This window comes from Hibiscus syriacus, unplaced genomic scaffold (genome assembly GCF_006381635.1).
Source record: "Hibiscus syriacus cultivar Baekdansim isolate YM2019G1 unplaced genomic scaffold, ASM638163v2 tig00116989_pilon, whole genome shotgun sequence".
NCBI lineage: Eukaryota > Viridiplantae > Streptophyta > Magnoliopsida > Malvales > Malvaceae > Hibiscus > Hibiscus syriacus.
Genome location: NW_024063508.1, coordinates 5754018 through 5778683, shown reverse-complemented (window position 1 = coordinate 5778683; position 24666 = coordinate 5754018). Strand labels below are relative to the sequence as shown.

At 34.1% G+C, this 24666-nt stretch overlaps 1 pseudogene; it reads left to right on the top strand.

The window, feature by feature from the left end:
- Window positions 1–18611: 18611 nt before the first annotated feature.
- LOC120193143 lies at window positions 18612–23822 on the top strand (annotated as a pseudogene).
- Window positions 23823–24666: the final 844 nt, after the last annotated feature.

The following is a 24666-nucleotide window of genomic DNA, read 5'->3' as shown; positions in this document are numbered from 1 at the left end:
GATAAGATAGCTATTGAGTGGAGTATTGCTGATATAAAAGGCATTAGTCCATCATTTTGCATACATAAAATTCTTTTGGAGGATTCCAATAGTAGTTCAGTTGAATATCAGTGACGATCAAATCCAATCATGAAAGAAATGGTTAGAAAAGAGATTATTAAATGGTTGGATATTGGAATTATATATCCAATTTCAGACAGTAGTCGGGATAGTCCTGTGCAATGCGTTCCAAAGAAAGGTGGCATTATTGTGGTAACAAATGATAAAAAATGAATTAGTGCCGAGAAGAACTACTACTTGTTGGAGGATATGTATGGACTATAGGAAGATTAACAAAGCAATGAGAAAAGACCACTTTCCATTGCCATTCATAGACCAAATGCTAAATCGACTTTCACATGTTTGTATGGTACATTTTATTTTCATAGATTGCCATTTTAGTTATGTAATGCTCCAGCGACATTCTAGCTTTGTATGATGGCCATTTTCTCTGATATGATTGAAGACTATCGTAAGGTTTTTATGGATGATTTTCAGTTTTTGGGTAATACTTTGAGTAGTGTTTGAATAATTTGGCTACAATTTTGAGGAGATTTGAGGAGACCAATTTAGTTTTGAATTGGAAAAAATTCCATTTTATGGTAACAGAGGTATAGTGCTAGGGCATCGAATTTCTTGTTGCGGCTTTGCAGTAGATAAATTAAAAGGGAACGTTATTGAAAAATTGCCACCACCTGCTAATGTGAAGGTAGTTTGAAGCTTTCTTGGTCATGTTGGTTTCTATAAACGGTTTATTAAAGATTTCTCACGAATTACTTAGTTATTATGTTTATTGCTGGAGCAAAATAAGAAGTTTCTCATTGATGAATAAGTACTTAAATCTTTTGGGAAAACCAAGTTGAAGCTAGTAAATACCCCTGTTATGACATCATCATATTGAAATTTTCCTTTTGAATTAATGTGTGATGCTAATGATTTTTTTGTAGGTACAATGCTTGGGTAACAAAAAAGATGAAATGTCTCATGTGATACATTAAATGAAGCCCGGGTTAACTACACCACAACTAAAAAGGAGTTGCTTGCTTTTGACAAGTTTCATTCATATCTAGTGGGCACGAAAGTGATTGTCTATATTGCTCACTCAGCACTGAAGCATTTATTTTCCAGAAAAAATACAAAACCTTGTTTAATTTTATGGGTGCTTTTACTCCAAGAATTTGATATTGAGATTTGAGATAAGAAGGGATATGAAAATCAAATGGCAGATCACTTATCTAGGTTAGAATCTGGAAGCGAAGATGGCAACATTTTAATAATTCCCTGATGAGCGTTTGTTAGCCGCTACAACATTACAGTGGTACGTTGATTTTGCCAACTATCTAGTTAGTGTGATGACGCCACCCGATCTTAATTATCAAAGCTGAAGGAAATTCATGAGGTATGTAAAGCAATACCATTAGGAGGTGTTGTATTTATTTAAGCAATGTAATGATCAAATTATGCAACGATATATTCCTCAATGTGAACATCAAAGCATTTTACATCATTGTCACAGTGCCCCGCATAGAGGACATTTTGGTAGTATGCTTAAAGCAAATGATTAGCCATCACTTTTTAAAGATGCCAATGAATTTGTAAAGCATTACACGGAATATCTCTTGGTGAAATAAAATTCCAATGCAACCTATATTGGAGATTGAGCTATTTGATGTCTAGGAATTAGATTTTATGGGTCTCTATGCATCTTTCTATGCAGGCGAAAAGTGAATGTTGGAGCTTAATGAGTTAAAGGAGCTCCAAAATAATGCATATGAGAGTTCACGCATTTACAAAGTCAATAGAAAGAAGTGACATGATCAAAGTATTTTTCCAAGGGAATTCATTATTGGACATCAAGTGTTGTTATTTAATTCGAGACTAAAGTTATTCCCTGGAAAATTGTGTTCTCGTTGGTCAGGACCTTTCAAAGTTCTTGAAGTTTTCCCTCATGGTGCAATATTACAAAAGAATTTAGTTGGTGGAAGCACATAAAGTCAATAGGAAATATTTAAAGCATTATTGCCAGCAACAAAGCCCTAGCATTACTTCAATCACACTAAGTAACCCCATTCTTTTTTATATTTTTTGCTATTTTGAATAAGTCAATTCCTTTTAAATTTGTTTTTTAATTTGTTATTTATATTATTTCTTTTCATGCATGTATTTTTTTCAATCATTCTCAGTCAGTTATTTCATGTTGCACAACTTTTCAAATTATGGTGTACATCTATCGTTGTACTAGAGCCACATCAATACAAGGATAACCAAATATTTTTTACATTATAACTCAGTATGAGCTGTCCATAATTTACTCCCCTTGTATTTTCACCGACCACCTTACTCAATCATAATCTCCCATTTAAAATCAACCCTTATCCCTCCCCCCTTGAGTTTTAAATTTTAAAAATATTATCCCCTATTTCACACAAGCCATTTACTCCTGTTTACTTTACCTTATTCTACTTCATGAGTCTAAAACCCTTGTTACCCTCTACTTTATTTTTCTCATCTATTTACTAACCACCGTGGCACACAAAAATAAGGCAAGCACAAAGTCATTTGACCGTACGCCTACACCGCCTCCTACTATATCTACGCCACAAAAAGTTTCTCTGTCGGAGGAAGTCACCAGATTTATGGATGACGAACAACAACGGCGTTGTAAAGAGGAATTTGATAGCTAAGATTTTTGTTATGAGTAGGGTTTTGATTTAACTATGGAAGAGGATCCTCAAATCTTCAATTATATTTCTCAAACGGTTACACAACGAGGTTGGGGGAGTTTTGTGAACATCCGGGTGATATTCAATACAAGGATAACCAAATATTTTTTACATTATAACTCAGTATGAGCTATCCACAAATTACTCCCCTTGTATTTTCACCGACCACCTTACCCAATCATAACCGTCCATTTAAAATCAACCCTTATCCCTCCACCCTTGAGTTTTAAATTTTAAAAATATTATCCCCTATTTCACACAAGCCATTTACTCCTATTTACTTTACCTTATTCTTCTTAATGAGTCTAAAACCCTTGTTACCCTCTCCTTTATTTTTCTCATCTATTTACAAACCACCATGGCACACAAAAATAAGGCAAGCACAAAGTCATTTGACCATACGCCTACACTGCCTCCTACTATATCTACGCCACAAAAAGTTTATCCGACGGAGGAAGTCACCAGATTTATGACGGCGTTGTGAAGAGGAATTTGATGGCTGAGATTTTTGTTATGAGTAGGGTTTTGATTTAACTATGGAAGAGGATCCTCAAATATTCAATTATATTTCTCAAACGGTTACACAACGAGGTTGGGGGGAGTTTTGTGAACATCCTGGTGACATTAATTAATAAGTAGTATGGGAATTTTACAAAAATCTCACCGACCAGACCAAGCAATTAGTCTTTGTTCATGAGAAGATAGTCCATCGGTTGGCAAAAACAATCAACAACTTTTTGGGTATCGTCGAGGAGCCATGCAAACATTCGACATTTGTGGAAAATTTAACTGAGAAAGAATTGGAGCACGTAAGACGCGATGTTTATCCACCAAGTCATTCTTGGACGAGATTAACAACTGGAGTCTGAACCATTAAGTGACTTGAATTACACCAAGATGCAAGGGTATGGTTTATTTTCCTTGGAACACATTTAATGCTAATGATACACTCCTCTACAATTACTAAGAATCGAATTTTGCTTCTTCATTTTATTTTATTGGGGAGAAAAATCGATGTTGGTAAAATTATTTCTGCTGAAATGTTTGTTTGTGCCCATAAGACTTTAGGCTATTGGTATTTTCCATCATTATCATTGCACTATGCTACCAATAACAAGTGATTGCCTTGCGTTCTAATCAGATTATCAAAAATCAGAGTCAGATTACCCCCGCTACTATGATTTGAACGCTATTGATTGAAGGATGGATTAGACCCCAATGAAGCTCCTGGCAAACCCTCCACTCCCATTGCTACAACATAACTCCCACCTGTGGACGACTAAGCCTTGGAGGAACTGAAAATAACTATAACATCTGTTAGTGATAAATTGGATCTATGGCATTATTGAGCAATTCTCTTCAGAATCAGTCCCATATGAATAACACCCAGGTTTAGTATTGGGAGTATACACCGAAAAGGGATCTAGCAACCAAAACTATGTTCTCCAAGTTATTTACAAAGGCTAAAACAATGTTCCTTATCTTTCTAGTGAAGATCTTAGAAGATCTGATGCAACCATCCTTACTTGATGCTAGCCATAACTCAACTTGCACTGAGAGTGCTAATGCTACACAACAAGGTGATGGAAAATAAGCTTTTCCCATGGATACCAACTCAATATAAGATAAAAAAAGAGGTCGAGAGTGAAGTATATGATGGTAACAGTGAAAATGAAGAGTAGTCAGAGAAATCTACTAAAGTTATACCTATGGATAAGAAAATTCAAGAAGAATAAGAACATGTGAGCAGCGAGTAAATGCAAAAGAAGGCAAAAGATATATATGATGCTCCAGCAGAGCAAGTGGTGGCTCAATTACTGCATTTGAATGAAACTACAGATGAAGTAAAAGTTCTTGCTTTTGATGAGTCACAAATGGATGCATAATGTCATCGCTACTATCGAGAAATCAATTGCTTTGAGTCCACCAGAGAGCACTCTCATCACACAGGTCACCGACGCTAAGAGACCAGAACCAAAAGTGAAGAAACAACTAGATGCTACATCATCCATAATTCCTGTAGTACCCCATTCATCGGGTCACTGACCAAAATGTAAGAATTCAAAACCTAATGGTTTGATTGGTAATTTGAAAATTTTAAGGATTTATTATGGAATTTTATTTAGGACTTGATATCACAAATTTGATTATAGGAAGGGCAGTATGGTCTTTTCACAATGAAAGATTTATTTATCTTCTTTCTTAAGGGATAAGCACGTGGAATAAAGGGATAAAAGTCTGAAACATTTCTTATCTTCTTTCTCGAGCCCGTGAGCTCCATTTCAAAGGTAAGTTTATATATGTTGTTGGTTCATTCAAGTTTTGGGTTGGTGTTGAAAACTTGGGTGTTATATAAGTTTAAAGAAAGCTTGTAGGGGATTAAAACTAAAAGATGAGTGAATTAGTAATGAATTTGTTAAATGGGTTTTTAAATGAATTGTTGATATGGTTGAGTTTTTGGACTTCAATTATTAAATTTGACTAGCCAAGGGTCTAATGAAGGAGTTAGAAAGTTTAGAACTGATTAAGAACATGATTGAAAATATGGTATGCTTTTGTTATGCAAGTATTCTAGTGAGATTTTGGATGTTTAGGAGTAGTAAATGGAGCTGTGGTGATAGCATTAGTGCACAACCTCAATGTACTCAAATACCTAGAGTTATTAGTAATATACATTGGGCCATTAAAAACAATGTTATATAATTCAAAAAATGAATAAAAGAATCTATTCTTGTTAAGAAAAAAATGTGAATTCCTTATGAAATGTTTTATGATATGAATAAAAAATTTTGGTTATAAAGTTTTTATGACTCATAATTGCCTCAATAAGTCAACGACTTAGTGTGTGATTGTTTCACATGTAGGTTTGAAGAAATCGGGGGATTCAGGTTAGGTAAAGACAACATACTCTCGCGAAGATCATATCATAACAAATTAAATTAGGTTTCTTCTATATTCTAAATTGTTGGCATGTACACAAGTTTAATTTGATATCTCTGATCTATTTTTTTGTAAAATCATACTTTTTTATTTATGTAACTTATTAAAGGTTTTATTTAATTATGAATGTGAGTTTTATTAATTAATTTAAATTAAAGAGTTGCATATTTTATTATGAATAAAAGTTTAAATTTTTCTTTATTTGTTAATAATCTAGGATTTGAAAAGTCAATGTGACACCTCGGATTCGTATCTAGGGCGGGTACGGGTTAGGGTGTTACATTTAATGGTATCAGAGCTATGGTTTAAATGGTTTTAAGTTTAAAATGAAGTCATTTTTTTTACAAAGTGTACATGTCAACTATGAGTTTAGTCTTTCTGATCTGATAAAGTGGTTAGTATTATGTCCTTACAAATTATATAGCGATTTGATCTTATTAGATGTTGGATTTTGAGGGCTCCCGAAGTGAAACGGGAGATATGAATGAAGGCACATCAGGGAGTGCCTATACAAGATCAGGAGACCTTTTTTCCAGACGTTGGATGCGATTCTGATGCGTTTCCAACCATTGGATCCCTCAGCTCCTAAGATGAATGTTGTTAAGGAGCTTAAAAGTCTAGGAGCATCCGAGTTTAAAGAAAAAACTGAGGAAGGTCTCGTTGCTGTCGATCTATGGCTTAACGATCTTAAGATAATGTTGGAGAATCTCCATTGTTCTGAAATAGAGAAGTTATATAGAGTGGTTTTATTATTGCGAGTCAAGCCAGAATATGGTGGTCTAATGTAATGATGAGAGTTGTATGGGACCAGGGGACATGGTATTTCTTCTTGGAAGACTTTAAGAATAAATACATCGGGGATCAGTTCATTCTTCAGATGAAGAAAGAATTCCTGAGCATAAAGCAAGGGAATCGCACTGTGTACGAGTTCAAGTGTGAATTCAACAAGTTGAGTAGAGTTGCAGTGGAGTTGCTCCCTAAAGAAGAAGACTCATGTGATTGGTTTGTGGAAGGTTTACGCTCTCTATTGAAAGAGTTACTGTTGGCACTAAACCTCTCCTCATTTCAAGAAGTAGTGAATTGAGCAAAAGCCCTAGAGTGAGCTCAAAATGAGAGATTTGTGGAGCAAAGGATGTAAAGGAATAAGAGAGCTAGTGGTTCGTCTAGTGCATCACAATCGAAGAAAAGTTGAGGTTCAAGTTTTCTACCTCAAACTAGATCAGAATCAACGGTATCCTCAGGTAGAATATCAAATCCTGGAAGAGCTAGACAAACTCACTCAGTGAATTCAGGAGTGGATAAGCCAAATCAATGTCAGTACTATAGGAAATCTCATAGTGGCATGTGCAGAAGAGTCTCTAGAGCTTGTTTTAAGTGTGGAGAGGCAAGACACTTTATTCAGGACTGCCCATTGATGATCGGAGAGCATGCCCAAACAGATGCACCTATAGGAGGTAGAGGTCGAGGTCGAGGAAGAAATTAGTCTTAGTCGACCGCTCAACCTGAAGTGTGCTCCACTGCTCGAGTATACAATCTAAAGACCAATGAAGATTGTGATGATCCTGAAATCATTGCAGGTACTTTTCAGATAGCTGGTAAATATGTTTTAGTTATGATTGATCCGATATCGAATTATTCTTACATTAGTAGTAAACTGGTGAAAGACTTGAGAATTCTGTTAGAATCTATTCGTAGCAAAGTGATTGTGTCTAATCCATTATAAAATAGTGCTCGGGTGAGACAAATCTGTCGAGGGTGTCCTATATGGATTCAAGTAATTGAATTCCCTGTTAATCTAATGGAATTGCCCTTTGATGAGTTCGAGGTTATCATAGGTATGGATTGGCTCTATCATTATCAAGTCAATACAGATTGTCGACTTAAGCGAGTTATGTTGAAAAGTCTCGATGGATTGGAAGTTAGTGTGGTCAGCAAGATAATCAATCCCTTAGTTAAAGTGATATCAATGATGTCAGCTCGGAAGTTAATGCTAAAACGATATCAAGTTTATCTCGCCAATATGATCGATACTAGAGCGAAAGTAAGAAAATTTGAAGATATTCTGATAGTCCAAGAGCTTTCAGACGTATTTCCGGAAGAATTACCTGGATTACCTCTAGATAGGGAGGTTGAATTTCAGATTGAAGTAATTATAGGATCAACACCGATTTCAATGGCTCCTTATAGGATGGCCCCAAAGGAACTAAAAGAGTTAAAGATTTAGTTACAAGAGCTTTTGGATAAAGGATTTATCAGACCCAGTGTGTCACCTTGGGGTGCTCTAGTATTATTCGTAAAGAATAAACATGGTTCAATACGCCTTTGTATTGACTATCAAAAGCTTAATAAGGTGACCATAAAGAACAAGTATCCTTTCCCAATAATCGATGATTTATTTGATCAACTCAAGGGAGCTACAGTGTTTTCAAAAATCGATTTACGCTCCAGTTATCATCAGTTGAAGATACAAGAAAAAGATGTTCCAAAAATGGCGTTTAGGACTTGGTATGGTCATTATAAATTTGTAGTAATGCCATTCAGGTTAACTAACGCACTTGCAGCATTTATGGACCTTATGAACAGAGTTTTCCAACTGTACCTTGATCAGTTTGTGGGCATTTTCATTGATGACATTTTAGTGAATTCGAAAATAATGGAGGAGCGTGATGCCCATCTTTGTATGATTCTTCAAACATTACAAGACAAGAAGTTTTATGCTAAGTTCTTTAATTGTGAGTTTTGGCTAACTGAAGTAGCATTCCTTGGTCATGTAGTTTATGTAGAGGGAATTCTGGTGGATCCTCATAAGGTAAAAGTTATTTCAGAGTGGGAAATTCCAAATAGTATGTTAGAAGTTTGGAGTTTCTTAGGTCTCTCAGGTTATTATAGAAGGTTTGTCAAGAACTTTTTGATGTTATCTCTGTCTTTGACCAAATTATTAAGAAAATATGTGTCTTTTAATTGGACCCCTAATTTTCAAAAGAGCTTTGAAGTATTGAAGAAAGTGTTGACGGAAGCTCCGATGTTAGTGCAATCGGAATCGAACAAGGATTTTACGATTTTTAGCGACGTTTTCCATAATGGTTTGGGATGTGTATTAATGAAAGATGGAAAGGTAGTCACCTATGCTTTAAGACAACTTAAGCCCTATGAGAAGAACTATCCGACGCATGATCTTGAATTGGCAGCGGTGGTCTTTGCTTTGAAGATTTGGCGCCGCTATTTATATGGTGAGCGTTGTTACATTTCACCGATCACAAAAGTTTGAAGTATTTGTTGACTCAAAAGGAGCTTAATTTGAGACAAAGGAGATGGATTGAGTTACTCAAGGACTATGATGTGATTATAGATTATTATTCCGAGAAAGCCAATGTAGTAGTTGATGCTCTTAGTTGGAAGATTTTTGCCGCTTTGCGTAAGTTAGATGCTCGAACTATGTTAAAGGACAATGGTGCACTGATGGTTGAGTTAGCGCTAAAACCGTTATTGTTAGAATGGATTCAAGAGTTTCAAAAGAAAGATGATAAGTTTATAGTCTGGTTTGAGCAAATAGAAAAATGTGAAATAAAGAATTTTGAAGTAAAGTCTAATGGGTGTTTATACTTCAAAAATCGAGTTTTTGTTCCCAATGTTGGTGAGTTGAAAGAATATATACTTTATGAAGCACATTGTAGTCTATTAACTATGCACCCAGGAGGGAACAAGATGTATCAAGATTTGAAAGGGCTTTTTTGGTGGCCAGGCATGAAAAGGGACATTACATATTTTGTTTCAAAGTGTCTTAATTGCCAACAAGTAAAAGTTGAACATCAAGTGCCTTCAGTATTATTGCAATCGATCCTGATTCCTTAGTGGAAATGGGAAAGAGTTACGATGGATTTCGTATAAGGATTGCCATTGTCACCAAAAAAATGATTCAATTTGGGTAATTATGGATCACCTCACAAAGCATTTCCTTTTGCGAACGAATTACTCAATGGAAAAGTATGTTGAATTATATCTCAAGGAGATAGTTAGACTGCATGGAGCACCAGTTTCATTAGTATCTAATAAAGATCCAATATTTACTTCAAGATTTTGGAAATCTTTGCAAGGAGCTTTGGGTACTCGATTGAATTTTAGTACTATTTTTCATCCTCAAACTGATGGCCAATCAGAACGAACGATTCAGATACTGGAAGATATGTTGAGAGCGTGTATGATTGATTTTCCTGGATCGTGGTAAAAGTATTTCCCGCTTGTAGAATTTGCATATAATAATAGCTATCAATCAAGTATTAAAATGGCATCTTATAAAGCATTGTACGAAAGGAAGTGTCGAACGCCGCTTAATTGGTATGAATTAAAGGATCAGAAAGTTCATGGGCCAGACTTGATTAAAGAAGTTGAAAAAAAAAGCTCAGATAATCCAACACAACCTTAAAGTGGCATCAGACAGATAAAAGTCTTATGTGGATTTTAAGAGAAAAGAAATTGAATTTCAAGTAGGTGACAAGGTTTTCCTAAAAGTATCACCTTGGAAGAAAGTACTTCGTTTTGGGCGTAACGAAAAACTCAACCCTAGATTCACTGAACCCTATGAAGTTTTAAAAAGAGTTGGACCAGTGGCATATCAGTTAGTTTTGCCACCAGAGATGAAAAAGATCCACATTGTCTTCCATGTGTCTATGCTTTGGCGATATCGATCAGATCCTCCGCACATCATAACTCTAGAAGAGATAAACATTCAATATGTGACCTAACCTATGAAGAGAACCGGTACAAATCCTATCGTAAGAAATCAAACAACTAAGGAATAAGACAATTCCGTTAGTTAAAGTTATCTGGAGAAATCATAATGTAGAAAAAGCCACTTGGGAACGTGAAGAATATATGAGGAAACAATATCCCCACCTCTATGTGCAATGAAAATATGGGGACAAATGTTCTTAAGGGGGAGATTTGTAGCACCCCAATCATCGGGTTAGTGACCAAAATGTAAGAATTCAAAACTTAATGGTTTGATTAGAATAATTAAAAAATTTTAAGGATTTATTGTGGAATTTTATTTAGGACTTGATATCAAAAATTTGATTATAGGAAGTGTAGTATGGTCATTTCACAATGAAAGATTTTTTTTATCTTCTTTCTTAAAGGATAAGCACGTGGAATAAAGGGAGAAAAGTCTGGAACCATTTCTTGTCTTCTTCCTCGTGCCCGTGAGCTCCATTTCAAAGGTAAGTTTATGTAAGTTGTTGGTTCCTTTAATTTTTGGGTTGGTGTTGAATCTTGGGTGTTATATATGCTTAAGAAAAGCTTGTAAGGGATTAAAAACTAAAAGAGGAGTGAATTAGTAATGAATTTGTAAAATGGGTTTTGAAATAAAGTGTTGATATGGTTGAGTTTTTGGACTTCTATTGTTAAATTTGACTTGCCAAGGGTCCAATGAAGGAGTTAGAAAGTTTAGAACTGATTAAGAACATAATTGAAAATATGGTATGATTTTGTGATGCAAGTATTCTTGAGAGACTTTGGATGTTTAGGAGTAGTAAATGGAGAAAAGTTGGCCTTGATAAGTAAGGTTGATTTTAAGGGCACTGGAAGAGATTAAAGTAGGAGATTTAGTTAAGCTTTGGTTAAATTTTGATTTGGAGATGGCAATTATGGGCATGGGGTATTGATACTGGAAGAACAGTATCGATACATCAAGGCAAAATTTGTTTGAGTTTAAAGAGCGGTATCGATACTGATTGAGACAAGTATCGATACTGAGATGGGGGTATCGATACCAAGGGTAGGTTATCGATACCATTATCAAGTTAAAATTCCATAAAGCCGAAATGGTATCGGGACAGAATGGGGTATCGATACCATAGATTGGAAGTATCGATAATGTAGTGGGAGTACCGATACTATTGAGCCTAAAATGATAAATTAAGTGTTTCTTTCATCTCAAGTTATTATGATTGGTTATAAGTGATTCGAATTTTGATATTTATTTTTCGATTGTTATTGTGTATACGTTCAACAAAGTCAATTTCTAGACAACTCGACATTATAAGTTATCGACCAAAATTGTTAAGGATTTCGTATAGGACTTCAGTGAGGCAAAGGTGAGTGCAACTCCTTTATTTTTTATTAGAGTTTAGGGCAGCTTGCGATAAGCTAACCTCAGTGTTTTCGATCGAAAACCTTTCAATTTCTTTTATGTTATATTTCTACAATGTTTTATTCAATTTATATTATTTAAGCTATGTTTGATGATTATGTGTGCATGATTATGAAAATGTGACATGTGAACATGTGAATGTGAAAATACTCAATGTGAAAGTGCCTATGTGAACAAAATATACTTAGAATAATGAATGACAAATAATTACGTGGTTAAAAACCCAAGGTATATATATGAGGATTAGAGGTATAGTTGGTGTGCCAAGAGTCGACGGTTTTATGTGGTACATCGGTACAAAACCTGTGTGGTCCTTCGGGACAAACCTATGTGGTCCTTCGGGATAATTATGTGGCACTTCAGTGCAATTATGCGAGTTATGGTGACAGCATTAGTGCACAACCTGAATGTACTCAAATACCTAGAGTTCTTAGTAGTATACAATGGGCCATTAAAAACAAAGTTATATAATTTGAAAATTTAATAAAAGAATATATTCTTGTTATGAAAAGAAATGTGAATTCCTTATGAAATGTTTTATGATAAGAATAAGACTTTTTGGTTATAAATTTTTTATAACTCATAATTACCTCACTAAGTCAACGACTTAGCGTGTGATTATTTCACATGTAGGTTTGAAGAAATCGGAGGATTGTGGTTAGGCGAAGACAGCATAATCTCGCGAATATCATATCAAAACAAATTAAATGTAGGTTTCTTGTATAATGTAAATTGTTGGCATGTACTACAAGTTTAATTTTATATGTTATGATCTATTTTTGTAAAAGCATACTTTTGTATTTATGTAACTTATTAAAGGTTTTATTTAATTATGAATGTGAGTTTTATTAATTACTTTAAAATAAAGGGTTCCACCTTTTTATTATGAATAAACGTTTAAATTTTCTTTATTTGTGAATAATCTATGATTTGAAAAGTCAATGTGACACCTCAGATTCGTATCCGGGTCAGGTACGGGTTAGGGGTGTTACAATTCTAGTCTCTGATGTTGTTGTGGAAAAAGCCACGTCAACGTCAGCCTGTCAAAAAATGAAGAGCTCAGTGAAGGCAAAACAACAACAAAGCGTCTCCGCTCAAATGTTCTTAGCCCGCACAAAAGCCCGAGAAAACCCACTTAGGGGAGTCTTGCTTCCCTTTCTCATATTTTAGTTTGTTTTACTCGTTTTTCTTGTTTTATTGTTCATATTGCATTCATTAGGGACAATGTATCCCTTAAGTTTGGGGGTGTATTGTTAGGTTAAATGTTTCATTGAAGAATATAGTTTCACATATAGAATTGTATTCGTAATGCCATAGGATAATTTTGAAGAAATTAATGAAGTTGTTAAGGGAATTTTAATGATACCCAATGATGAATACTAATTGAGATGAAATGCTATAGGAAAAGTTCTACAATTTCTTTTTATATTAGGATCCTTAGAAATATTTTTAACACTTAGGTTTATGTTTTCAATACTTAGAGAATTTACAAATTTTCAAGCTGTAAATCTCTTATCCTTATTAGATGATAAAACAATTATTTAAAAAAATATCTTAGGGAAAAATTTGGGTAATGTTGGTAATAACTCCAACATAGTGACTATATTGACAGAATTTACAAGTATATAGGATTAAATATGTAATTATACTAATTTTGTTAACTGCCATGTAAGCACTTACGTTAAATATTAACGATTTGTGACTATATTGAACTTCATTAATTTGTTAAGTGATAATATTGACAAAATTTTGGAAATGATGGTCATTTCGACAGCAACTCCATTATTAAAAGGTCATTCAAATAGTTTACACAAACAAAATAGGTATCATCCTCCCATCCTCTCTTTTTCCTTTTCTAGTCTTGTCTTTTTTTCATTTTATTTTTAATTTAAATTTCCTTTTTATTTTAATCTTATGTTGCACATATATTAATAAATTAATAAAATATCACATCATAAAAAAATAATAAAATAAGTTAGAATTATAAAAATAGAAGCAAATTTGAAAATTGAGTGATTAATTTTTTTTTTAATTTTAATGATCAAAGTAAGAGTGAGAAGACAATTGAATGATGAATATTGTAATTTAGCTTTTTCTATAAGTCATAATTTCTTAAAAATAAATAAATTAAAAAAAGAATTTATATATAAATTTTATATGTAAATATATATTTGAATATAATATATCTTGAAATAATATTTATATAAAAAATAAAATTTTAAAAATTGTGTTATTTAAGACGAAGATTTGAGATATTTAACACAATTAAAAGAATCCAAAAAAAATGACTTATATTTTGAGATAAGTAAAAAAAAAAAGAACATGATGTTTTCGGGAAATTGACTCTAATATGTATTAAAGCTTTTTCTTATTTCCAATCTTATGATGTGTTTCCCCGTTATTTCCATCAAAGAAGGGAGAAGAAAATCAAATAGCATGAAGAGTATATATTTTTGGTCACTCAACTAATTTATAATTTAAAATCAATAATGACATCACGTTTTAGTTTCATTTTGGTCATCAAACATTAAAAAATTAATAAGGATGCTGAAGTGTCGTCATAAGGTATCACATTATTATTGAAAAAAAAAATTTTAAAAATTAACACATCAGTAGTTTTGTTACTTTTTTAATATCATGTGACTAAAATGAAACTAAAACGTAAAATAATATATGATTTTGAAACAAATAATAATTGGATAGTCAGAATAGAATAAAAACAATAGTTAGTATACTAAACATGTAGTTTATCCTATATATTCTTTTAATCCACATAGTATTCTTTGATGCATTGGCCTCAAAAGAGAAAATAACTTGAGTGACCGAAAATGCCTTATAATATACGATTTTAACCAACTTTTTTTTGGATTTGTAAAAATAACCAACGAATTTACAACTCAATTTCGAATTCGCAACACGAAAGCCAATTTCGCAACACAGTTTCCGAATTCGCAACTCCAATTTGGAATTCGCAACACAGAAGTCGAATCCGCATCTCGAATTTGACAATTTCGAAACACGAATTTCTTTTTCGCAACTCGATTTTTAAATTCGCAACGCGAATTTAAATTTTGCAACTCAGCTTTTAATTTCGCAACACAAATGTTTTGGGTATATAAACTAAACCCCTAAATCGCAACTCATAACCTAAACCTCTAAATCGAAATTCAGTCCATCTCTCACTCTCTCCGACGACCCCCCTCACAACCATTTACGGTCACAAATGGAAAGTCAACCACTGAGGGTTAGTTTTCTTAATTTTTATTTTGAAATGGAGGAGTTCAACAAGAAGTAAGATATATATTTTTTCTAATTCTTGTTTCACTATTTCAATTCAAATTCTTATGTTCTTTAAAGGGGAGGATGGTAAAGTTGCCTCTTTTGTAACTTCACTCGGATATCTCTGAAGTTGTTCTTGCTATCATGCCATCTATTTTTATTTTTCAATAAAAATTGTTTTATTTTATGTTTTCCATTTTCTATGATAATGCTAATTGACCTTAAAGGAAAAATGTTACTGTGTGTGGCGTACATGCACTTATCTATTTGTATGACCGTGTGCGGTATAGAGCTATATGAATAGTCAAGATACTTCATTGCCAGGAGATACCAAGTAACTCATTTCTATTATTACTTGATGCTAGGAGAAGTTGTATATCTTATTACCATTGATATGAATGCACGGTAAGTTATAGAGTCATGGATTAGTTAGTGGTTGAACATACTATTGAGTATCTGGTAGCATTCAGATGAATGTCGTTAAGCATGAAATGCATAGAATGATAATGTTGTGATGATACTCCCTAGACTTCAGAATATATCGATAGGAAAGATATATGTTATACATATGCATCTATGTTTATATTTGACTTGCATATTTACATTTATGAATCTTATGAAATATAGTAGAGTAGATGTATCGATGAACGTCGTAAGTTGATCATTTAAATTGTTTTTGTTTACGGATTACAACAAATGATTATATTTCCGTATGAGTTGCCGTGAATTATTAGAAAAGTTGAAATCACAAATAATAACAAATTAGACATTTCAGGGTCTGATGCAACTCAAAAAACTTTGCCCAGTACTGTTATCACACTTGGACAAGCTGACTGACGTTCCAGAAAATATGAAAAAATTTCAACCATAGAAGGAAGAAACCAAAATTTCAACAAATGCATTTTCTTCTATGCTAAAAGATGGAACAATGAAAAAGAAAGTTTTTACGGGTTATTATTGTGTATAATTTGTAGTTTTTAGTATATTATTAGTATATCTAACTTAGTATTTTTATTGTTTTTGTTAGGAGATTTTTTCGGTTGCATTGACTTTAAGGAATAAATTAAGCATAGCCACTACAATTGCGTCGACACTTACACATGTCCAAAGAAATTTGTTTGAGAATACTTGTTTCGGGTCATGGTTGAAAGTACAACATCCAAGTAGAGATGCTTTGTTGACTCATTTGTTTCTACAGACCATGACTAACGATCTACCCGAGGGGATACCACATGGTGATGAGGAGATATGGTTTCATTTTCCACCGGCGTATACTCGTTTTGGGCGGGAGGAGTTTTGCTTGGTCACTGATTTACCTTTCGGACGATACGATGAATTAGGTCCGTACACTAGTCATATCGTCAACCCCATCATGGTTATTTCGGGTTTTTCCTGACCTGGCAAAGGTGATGGCCACTTTACACGTCGACGATTTGAGCAGATTACTTCTTAAAGATAGTTTTACTCGGATGGATGACATTGATGTTGTCCGAATATGCCTTTTGTTACTTTTGTTTGCCAGCTTTTTAGCAAAACAGGGCAGACAACCTATTTGTAATGATTTAGTATTATTGGTAGATGACCTAGATGCATGGAACGTGTTTCCGTGGGATTCATATATATGGAAAGCTACATGGAAAACATTATCGTCTGCCTTTGAGGATCGTCCTAGTTTGCATGGGCATAGTTCCAAATATACTTTGGTAAGCCTTATTTGGGCCTTTAAGGTAAGAAATATATAATGTTTCCAAAATTAATTATTTAACAATTATTAAAATTATGTTTGTGTATTATATTATAGATTTGGATATTTGAGGCATTTCCCAGCATGCGTACTTATGCCATCAAGAATTCAAATGATATTCCTAGGGCTATTACTTGGAAGAGGATCCGACACTTGGATTGAGATGAGATACTACCATATATGACGATCAATGATGTAAGTAAACACAAATACTTATTTAAATTGGTGGCTATTAGGTGTACACACACACACGCACACATATATATATATATAAACAATTTATTACTAGTAGACGTTTGACTTTATTTGGGCTTTTATATTATTAGGAGGCAAACTATCCATTACAGACATTGATACCCACAGAGGCTGAGGTTGCCACTGATTGGTGGTAAGCTAGTAAGCGTTTTTTATGGGACGGGTGATGAGCACCCCCCACTTTTTCATCGAGTCGATTCTCCACTTTGACACCGAGATCCATCACCTCATCGAGTCGATTCTACACTTCGACACCGTGATCCATCACCTCATCGAGTCGATTCTCCACTTCGACACCGAGATCCATCACCTCATCGACCCGATTCTACACCTCGACACCGAGATCCATCACCTCTAGTTGACTCTACACCTCGACACCGAGATCCATCATCTATTTCATCACATCATCGAGCCTCTTCTCCGCCATCACCTCATGTTAGGTGACCGGAAAAGATGCCATGATATTTATCTCCCCGTTCTCCACCTCTACGGGATGAGTTAGGTGCTTTACGTGATGAGGTAGGTGCTTTATGTGATGAGGTCGGTGCTTTACGTGATGACAATGGTGCTTTACGTGATGACAATGGTGCTTTACGTGATGAGGTTGGTGCTTTACATGATGACAATGGTGCTTTACTGATGAAGTAGGTGCTCTACGTGAGATTGTTTCATCATTGTAGAATGAGGTGCGTATTCTACGCAAGGAGGTAAGTTTGTTTAATTTTATAAGAAATACTATACTAAAAATGCAATAAATATAATCTTTTTTTGACATTATTTATTTATTTATTTTAATTTATGTATTAATTTATTTTTAGAGGCCCGATGATATGTTACATGATGATCACTATAATTCCGAGCCAAACCAGCCATCTGCCTTCATATATATGAATATCGTTTTTGTTGCACGATGGGGTTCATGCATCAGACGTCGTAGACCTACCATTACATCTCCTTTCACCACAATAGTTCCAAGACTGCGTAAGAAGAAGCTTGATCCACCAACCTTTATTCAGGGTTCACCTCTCATTCTTCAGGATTCACCTCTCATCGTTCAAGAGGCCCCTCCCATCGTTCAGGATCCACCTCCCATCATTTAGGATCCGATATATTGGTAAACCCCTGTTGTGCCCGGTATGTTGGATCCGATATGGCTTTCGTATAGGTTACCGGCCAGTATCATTCCTCAGCACGAGATATGCACACTCCCGGACACAATTAAGGATAATATTGTTTGGGCTAAGACCGCAGTTGATTTTTATTTATATGAGCGGAGCAAGGGGTGCTTCACCGACATATGCAAAATCGACCATACACATTTGTTTCTTTAGTGATCTTGGTGGGGTTCTTTGTTAGGGGTTGAAGATAATGGCTATTTCGAATGAGGGGTAAGTATTATATTTTTTTATATTAATTTTGAGTATTTTTTTAATTTATTAAATTCACTAATATATGTATTTTTTATAAAACAATATATTGACGCATGGGTAACACGACTTCTGATTTTAAGGAAATTGAAGAGACGCAATGGACTATTATGCCTTCATCTTTTCACTCAAGTCACTTGCAGGATCAGAGAGACGCTTCATATGCGTTAGGTAATGGCAAAGTTATCTTTTATCCTGAGTGGTGGGAGGATGATAAGGTTAGTATTTATTTTTGCATATTTAAAGGTGTTCATCAAATTTATTTGATGTGCGCAGTTGAAGTATTATTTATTTAATATTGTAGTTGTTTATCCCTGTTATGCAACGTCGTCATTGGTTTCTCGTCGAGCTTCAGCTCCCATCACTGAAGACGGTAGTATATGACAGTCGTTTGAATTACATAACATTGTCTGCTTTGAAAGATATTATTTGTAGGGGATGGATCGATCTTTTGCCTAAATACTTGGATGTGATTGCTTATTGGACTAATTCAGGAAACGAGAAGCCGAATAAGTTAAATGTTACAATGATGAGAGACGAGATAGCGCCACAACAAGCGTCAATAGCCAGAGGGGATTGTGGTCCTTTTGTATGCATATGCTTGGAACGTATGACGAGAGGAGGAAAATAGTGTCTACCTCCGAGAGATAGAGATAAAGGTACAGTAGGGTTGTGGTTTCGGCATTTTAAGACTAGAGAGATATATGCGAGACGTTACCTACCTGCATCCAGTGGTTGATATGCTATGCTTGGGTAACAAGGGACTTGTATTACAAGATGTTTCAAACTATTTCAAGTAAGTTGTTATTCTACACGATTTACATGTGTCTGTGTTAAACTTTATTCATTGTTATATCTTCCAATTATTTTTGTTCTTTTAAGTTACTATCATCCTTGATAGCTTTCATTCAAACTCATATCTTTGTGCATGAGCATGGTCTTTTCTTGAGGTTAGGCTTTTAGTTTCTGCTACTGAAAACAATAGTTTTGTGTGTAGTGGAGCTAATATGAGTCCTGCAAAGATTATTTTAGTTTTTCTATTAAAATCTAATAGCTGGGCCATGTTATGCTGAAGAAAAGCATGTTTTACATATAATTTAACTTTCAAAATTTCCACCTATACTCTCTCTAGTCGGTTTTTCCATGTAATTATTCTTTGCATTTCCTTCTAGTGTGCTTTGGATGGAGGGATAGATATTCCTCACAGTGAGAAAAGGTTTATTGGATTTAACAAGGACAGTAAGCAACTTGATCCTGAAGTTCACCGCAAATACATTTACGGTCGCCATGTTGCTTCATATATAAGGGTGGGTTTTGTTATTTCGGGCACTGTTTTATTTAATATACATGTGCAAGTCTCTAACTTCCTCTATAGCCAGTCTTTGATTGAAGATGAGCCAGAGAAGTATCAGTCTTACCATTTCCATTTCCATTTCCATTTTCTTTTGCTTTCTTTCTAGTTAATTTGATTGCATTTTCCCCCCTTTGGGGGTTGCCTTTGCAGGACAAAAGAGAAGCATTTTTATCCAAACGCAATCGACACCCAATCCTTCATCTTTAATGTTCTATCCAGGCAAAGCAGTTATGGAAGTCGGGAGTACTGATTTCCCAAATGCTCGTTCTGCCATGAATTCCCCGCTGGCCAAGGCCTTGCATGGTATTGACGGTAAGATTGTTTACCCTAATAGATTAGAGGAGTTATTAATCTAATTTTGTTCGAGCGGACGCTGGTTGGTCTCACACATGAACATGATAACTTTAAAATAACTAAAACGCCATAGGACACGAAGAAATGATATGGTATTACACCATTGCATTGAATTTATGAACGAGTTAAAATATATGCAGAAAGGATTATTATTGTCAAATTTTGTTTACATAATATCTTAAACGCTATTGAGACATGGGAAAGCACCACTACACAAATATACAGCTTGTTAGGTTTAGATGAAATAGGGCTGTAATATTGTAGCTTGAAAGCTCCTCCTGGTGAAGGGTGGAGTGGAATATAGATGAGGAGAAAGGCTTTCTCTCATCCTATGTACCAAAAATATAAAAATTTGCTTGAGGCTTCTTTCTTACAATGAAATCTGAGTGTGTCCCAAGCACCACATGCTATATCGTAGAATGCTACTTAGTTTGAGCAGTCGTAGTTCAAATCTAGGCAACCACAAATACCCAAAATGGAAGTCTGAGTTGATTCAATCTTAAGCTGCTCAAGACTCACTTGGTTAAGCTTAAGTATTTTCAAGTAAACTCTAGATTGACTTCATGGTGAGCTTTTGAGCTCAAATATATATATAATATTTATTTATGCATTTGTATGTTATGTATCAGAAGTATATAATGTAGAGAAGTTTTTTTAGGATTTCAGACAGTAAACCGTTTGAGAACTAGATTAAAATGCTCAAATTTAGCCCTCTAGAATACTAGCTACATGATCTTTACTTTAATTTGATAGTTGCCAAGTTCAATTTAAGTGTTTTTAAAGTAAGATGCAAGCAGCTCTTGAGTAGTGTTTTTACCAAGATCAATTCAAAGCATAAAATTGATATGAAACAAAACATATGCATCAACGAGAAATATTTGACTGTCTTCCTAACAAGCAGAAAATTGTTTTGGCGACAAACGTTGCTGAAAGTAGCATCACCATTAGCCTTGCATTTGATATTTATGTTCTTTAGGGTTTAAATCTAGGGCTAGGGTTAAACTTTAGAAACTAGAGTCCCTATACATCTTACTTGTATTTCAGTTGAGTTTCTGAATTTGACCAGTTATGTTCATGTTTATTGGTGTTGCAGTTTTCTGCTGATCTGATCTAATCCATTCTTGCATTTATTCTTCTTCTTCCCCTTATTATCTTTAGCTATTTTTATCGCCCCTCCCCCCCCCTCTCTTTTTTGAGTTTTTTTCACTGTTAAAATTACAGAACAATAACAGGCCTTTTAAGTTACAACAGTAATGTAGGTATTCTGTAGATTTGGTACTTAGAGAAACATTATGATCGGAAGAGTTGTGAAATGGTTCTTTTGACTTTTGAACAATTAACATGTTGAAAAAAATACCTCAAACGAATCAAGAATAAGAAATTCAATGAAAATGCTACTATTTCTTGTTATTCGCTGTTACTTTGATTTAAAATTCAATCTTATTGTAGAATAGTTTTGGTAAGTATTTATTTGAATCTTGTTTCCTCACAATGCAGGTATTACTCGAGTTTTCTTTGGATCAGATTTTTATAACTGTAACAAAGTCAGATGATGCTTCTTGGGATCTCCTCAAGCCTCAAATTTTTGTTTCGATTATGGATTTTTATTCCTCAGGACAGCCATTGTTTCTTGACTCGGAAACTGCAGAAGCTAAAGACACTGCTATTCATGAGGTACTTTTTCTAACTTATTTTCACCCTGTCTTGAGATTTTTAATATTGGATGTTTCATGAATTTTATTATGCTTTACTACCATGGCTTGAAAGACTTTGATGGAGGATATGGTTGGATCAAGTAGTCTTTTCAGCTTGAGCCCTGTCTTGTGCTAATACTTACGTCATTGCCAATAAAAGAAGTCTCCCAGTTCAATATTTAGATTTGGTAATTAATTATTCTCTCCCCTCATGTTTTAGAGGTTTAGGTTCAATTTTCACTTGAGCCATGATAGCTGAGAATAATCTGGTGGGATAAAGGAAAGGAATACATTTAGGGACAAAAGGATGAAGATGTACACAAATGTGGGAGGAAAAAAGTATACTTTGGGTAGCATAGCAACATTACGAGCTCATGTTGTACTTCGGAGAATCTCTGTGTGAACATTGCCTTCCTTTCTTTTCCAATATATCTCATAGTTGCTAAGATCTTCCATAAAATAATGTAAATGGTGCTACTCATGATGCATGATGACTCTGAAACAGTGGCAATGATCAAAGAACTGCTAGAGACTAGAATTCGACCAGCAGTGCAAGATGATGGTGGGGATATTGAATATCAAGGATTTGATTTGTCAAGCTTCCTTTTACCCTTAATTTGGTTTAAATTCTTTCTAAAATATTTATGCATGCTTTATTTTCTTTTCTGAATTAGCATTGATGGAATGTTTCTTGTTTGCTTCTGTAGAGACACGGGAATAGTCAAATTGAAAATGCAAGGAGCGTGTAGTGGTTGCCCAAGCTCATTTGTCACTTTGAAGTCTGGCACTGAAAATATGCTAACGCGTTATGTACCCGAGGTACTACTTGGTAGCTATCATATTACTTTATGCGCAATGAATTTGTAAGGAAGCTAGATGGAGAGAATAGGATAAATGACTGATATTTGAAAAGAATGGTATTGCTTTTGCTTTTTTGTGTTTAGCACACAGGATCAAGGAAGCCAAAAGGATAAGTTTTATGTAATACATTTTTTATGTAAATATGATTAAAACTAAAATAGGATCATACACATTGCTATATCATTATATACCTAATAACTCATTAAAAAAAAAAAAAGCACATGTGAGTCTTAGTAAAGGGAAAATTCAGTACCAAGTTTTCCCTCTTTCATTTGAATTGCCACAGCGTATTCCAATCTGTTCTATCACTCTCATCACCCTTCTTTGGATGATATTATCAAGTAACTGTCATCTCGTTCTCAGTGTAATCCCTTTGTTCAAATAACCAGACACAATAGTAGAATAATCTATCGTTATCTAGTTTGAGACCGTCTTTGGTTGTTAAAGCTACGTAGGACGAGCAGGACTTTTTAATTACAGTTGTACGAGCCATGTTGTCTTTACCCATGGCATCTGATCAGTCTCTAATCAAAGCGTCTGTTAGAATGATTTGCCGGGTCTGTGTCTTTGTGCATGTGATGTTGCCGGGTCTTTGTTGCCCATCAATGATTAGCTCTAGGAACTCAAGTTTATTTTTGCTGTGAAGATTGCAAGGGGATATGCTCTTGCTTTTTAGTTATCACAACAAAGCAGAAAGCAGTGGCAATTATCAGGGAGGAGGCTGATGAATAGAGCACCGGTGCTACTGTATTAAATGAGAACAAATCTATATGTCGACATCGACATTACTTTATGATGCATGCTTAAACTACATATATCTGCTTCAAGGAGATTACCCATTATGACGCAGTCATAACGTTTGTGAAAAGTGAGTTTACTGTTTTTCTTCAATGGAGTTCGTAATTATGATAAGGATTTGGGTAATAATGGTGCAGGTCAGAGGTGTGGAGCAAGAATTAGATGCTGAAGATGAGGATGCTACATTAGCAGGTCAGATGAAGTAATTTTAGTCATCTCCTTTCACCTTCGAGTAGCAGTTCAAATAGTTTGCGATTTAGCATATCAAAACTTATTATTAACCTGTTCAACTTTGTGGACATAATGGATATTTTAGAAACATGACTAATTTGAGGAAAGAAAAGGATTGATGGGCTAATTTTCTATTAGACTTCAGCTGGAATTCGGAAATTGAAATGTGCCTATGTTTGGTCATTTTGATGTATGCGATTAAGAGTGTTTGAAGTGTAATTGTTTTTAATCACACAATTTTGGCATGTTTGATAATCATTGTAATTGGAAGGTCTTAGTGTAATTAGAGTTTTTAAAGGAAAGAGGGACTATTGGTGTAATTACATGTGTAATTTAGTTATGATTTTTAATATTTTTTTATTCATTTGCTAAATTATTGATACAATCAAATAGGTATAAGAAATTATAATTCCTTATAATTACAAAGGTTGTAAACTTGTAATTATTGTCTTAGTAGTTATATTTTCGTATAATCATTTTGAATATATGATTATTCATGAAAAACAGATTATCAAAATATGTTATTAATTCTACATTAATTTGTTTAATTTATTTTTGTGAAATATAATATTATAATAATTTTTAATTAAATTTAACTTTTAACATTAAAATAAAAATATGTGATAACTTTACTTAATTGATTCGTTTCTACATGAACTTTACATTAAATATAATAATTAATATATAATATTTAAAAATAATTGTTTATATTATTTAGAGTAAATATCAAAACAATGTAATTTTGGATCGAATAAAATATTAAATTTAAACCAAATGACGTAGTTTTGATCTAAATTAATTTTTTTTTCTTTCATCTTC